General features: G+C 33.2%; 1 protein-coding gene across 1 annotated transcript in view; it reads right to left on the bottom strand.

The window, feature by feature from the left end:
• The window catches only part of LOC114636353 (acetylserotonin O-methyltransferase-like), a 7,376-nt gene that overhangs the window by 3,549 nt on the left and 241 nt on the right, over positions 1-3,586 (bottom strand). The window lies entirely within an intron of this gene.

Here is a 3,586-nt window from a genome sequence, read left to right as displayed (position 1 = left end):
CCGACAGTGGTTAATCAATCGTTAATTATTAGCTAGTTGATTATTTTATTATTAATTAATTAATAACTATAATTATTTTATCGATATTATTGATAATAGTTAATAATATTACCGATAGTGGTTAATCAATCGTTAATTATTAGCTAGTTGATTATTTTATTATTAATTAAATTATTAACTATAATTATTTTATCGATATTATTGATAATAGTTAATAACATTACTGACAGTGGTTAATCAATCATTAATTATTAGCTAGTTGATTATTTTATTATTAATTAATTACTAACTATAATTATTTTATCGATATTGTTGATAGTAGTTAATAACATTGCCGACAGTGGTTAATCAATCGTTAATTATTAGCTAGTTGATTATTTTATTATTAAGTAAATTAATTATTAACTATAATTATTTTATCGATATTATCGATGACAGAAAAGTTTTTTTTCTCAATAAACCCCGCTTCAAATGAACAAGAACTACGTCCGTCCGTCCGTCCGTCCGTCGGTCAGCCATTCCACGCGTGCAACCGAACGCGCGCGCACACGGACGTACACGCACACAGACACAGACACAATGAATAACGAGAAATCAAAAATAAAAATCTTTCCGGTACATTCACACTTACCAGGAAATTAAAAACGACGGACGGACGGACGGACGGACGGACTGGGGGCCGAGCCGGGTTTGTGTTTCACAGATTCTCAGTGTTTATTCCTCGCGCCTCGGGTTGTGTGGACAGACCCGGGGTCGGGACCCGGGGCGGCCGCAACCGCGGAAAAACACAACGAAACGAAGTGAGACCGACTGTTTTCTTTATTTGTTTATTTTTTTTATTCTGTTTTCTCTCTTTCACTCTTTATTTATTTTCTTTGTTCTATTTTCTTTCTTTCTCTCTCTTTCATTCTTTTATTTTCTTTATTCTGTTTTCTCTCGTTCTCTCTCTTTCTTTCTTTCTTTTATTTTCTTTCTTTCCCTCTCTTTCATTCTTTTATTTTCTTTACTCTATTTTCTTTCTTTCTCTCTCTTTCTTTCATTTTCTTTATTCTATTTTCTTTCTTTCTCTCTTTCTTTCTTTTATTTTCTTTATTCTGTTTTCTCTCGTTCTCTCTCTTTCTTTCTTTCTTTTATTTTCTTTCTCTCTCTTTCATTCTATTTTCTTTCTTTTATTTTCTTTGTTTCTCTCTCTTTCATTCTTTTATTTTCTTTATTCTATTTTCTTTCTTTCTCTCTTTCTTTTATTTTCTTTATTCTGTTTTCTTTCTTTCTCTCTCTTTCTTTTATTTTCTTTATTCTATTTTCTTTCTCTCTCTTTTTTTTTATTTTCTTTATTCTGTTTTCTCTCATTCTCTCTCTTTTTTCTTTTATTTTCTTTATTCTGTTTTCTCTCTTTCTTTCTTTTATTTTCTTTGTTCTATTTTCTTTCTTTCTCTCTCTTTCTTTCTTTTATTTTCTTTATTTTCTTTCTTTCTCTCTTTCATTCTTTTATTTTCTTTATTCTGTTTTCTCTTTCTCTCTCTTTCTTTTATTTTCTTTATTCTATTTTCTTTCTTTCTTTCTTTCTTTCTGTTATTTTCTTTATTCTGTTTTCTCTCGTTCTCTCTTTCTTTCTTTTATTTTCTTTATTCTGTTTTCTCTCTTTCTTTCTTTTATTTTCTTTGTTCTATTTTCTTTCTTTCTCTCTCTTTCTTTTATTTTCTTTATTTTCTTTCTTTCTCTCTTTCATTCTTTTATTTTCTTTATTCTGTTTTCTCTTTCTCTCTCTTTCTTTTATTTTCTTTATTCTATTTTCTTTCTTTCTTTCTTTCTTTTATTTTCTTTATTCTGTTTTCTCTCGTTCTCTCTTTCTTTCTTTTATTTTCTTTATTCTGTTCTCTCTCTTTCTTTCTTTTATTTCCTTTATTCTGTTTTCTTTCTTTCTCTTTCTTTCTTTCTTTCTTTTATTTTCTTTGTTCTGTTTTCTTTCTTTCTCTTTCTTTCTTTCTTTTATTTTCTTTGTTCTGTTTTCTTGCTTTCTCTTTCTTTATTTATTTTCTTTATTCTATTTTCTTTCTTTCTCTCTTTTATTCCGTTTACTTTTCGTCTTATCCACACAGGGTTCCGCAGCGTAACCAGCCCCGCGTGTCTCCGACACGCTTCGTAGACCAGGCTGACCTCGAACCTGTCAGAGCCTCCGCTTCTCACATATGTTCCGCTCTGACCGGCTAAGACTCTCGTCTCTCATTTTTTTTTATTTTACTTTCGTCTTTATTTCTTTTTAACGATTCCAGCTTTTCCCAGCCGGTGTCGGAGGCCGGGGGAGGCGGATCGCTGTGAGTCTGCGGCGAGTCCGGCCTGCCGACCAGGTTACAGGAAAGGAGTCTCGGGATGACTGGTTAAAGTTATCGTTTATTATGTCTTCTTTCTTTCTTTTTTTTTTTGCTTTTTTTTTTTGGTTTTTCGAGCGGACGTCCGCGAGTTCGAGGCTAGCCCACTCTCCAGAGAAACCTCCAGGGGCTTGACCGCGGAAAGCCGGACCGTGAGGGAAAATCAAGAAAAGCGGAAAAGGTTCCGGCTTTTACCGTACAGACGTCGGGTCCCTCTCGTTCTGCAGAACTGTGATCAGGGAGGCGGCGTGTTCGACCTTTGTGACCGCGTTTCTGCGCGTGTGCGCGAGTGCGCGCGTGTTTCATATTCCAGCCGCGAGGGCGTAAATTAGCATAAATCACAGGAAACCTGCCTCGGGAGCGACCCTGCTGATTAATTTTATTTTTTTTTGTTTATTTATTTTTCAATTATGAGTTTATTAAATTAAGTTCGTAAAGCGAGTTAATTAATTCTCTAAATTAAATTAATCAAATTAAATGAAAAAGTAAATTAAAGAAATTAATTAAATTAAACACTAAATTAATTTAATTAAATTAAAATAAAAAGTAAATTAAATTAATCAAATCAAATTAAAAAGTAAATTAAATTAATCAAATAAAATTAAAGACTAAATTAAATTAATTAAATTAAAAAGTAAATAAATTAATCAAATTAAATTAAAAGCTAAATTAAATAAATTAAATTAAAAACTAAATTAAATTAATCAAATTAAATTAAAAATTAAATCGATAACCCCGATCCTTCAATCGGGAAACGGATAACCGGGAAGACGCGTCGGATTTTCCTCGGATTTTCCTCGGATGGTTGGACGGGGCCGCGCTTCCCCCGGGCTGGTGTCTGATCTCTTTGAATGTTTTTTTTAATTCACGTTATATTGTGTTAAATACTTTTCTGTGACGTTAAGATACTATTTATATTTAAATCATATGAATTTATAATATCTCATCTAATTCTTGAGCAGGGCCCCGAGGATCATGACTTTCCTTCCTTCCGTCGCGGGACGCTGTGTTTCCCTTGTCTCTCGTCTCTCGTCTCTCTGTCTCTCTCTCGCTCGCTCGCTGTTTGTCTCTGAAGCCCTGAGGTTCAGAACAACACGATGTGACCCCGTAAGTATCTGTTTTCCCTAAAATTCATGTCCCTCTTCTCTCTCTCTGTCTCTCTCTCTCTGTCTGTCTCTCTCATCTCTGTCTCTGCACATTTCTGTCTCTGTCTCTCT

This window comes from Grammomys surdaster, unplaced genomic scaffold (genome assembly GCF_004785775.1).
Source record: "Grammomys surdaster isolate TR1022 unplaced genomic scaffold, NIH_TR_1.0 123605, whole genome shotgun sequence".
Taxonomy (NCBI): domain Eukaryota; kingdom Metazoa; phylum Chordata; class Mammalia; order Rodentia; family Muridae; genus Grammomys; species Grammomys surdaster.
This window is presented reverse-complemented; position numbering and strand designations above follow the sequence as displayed.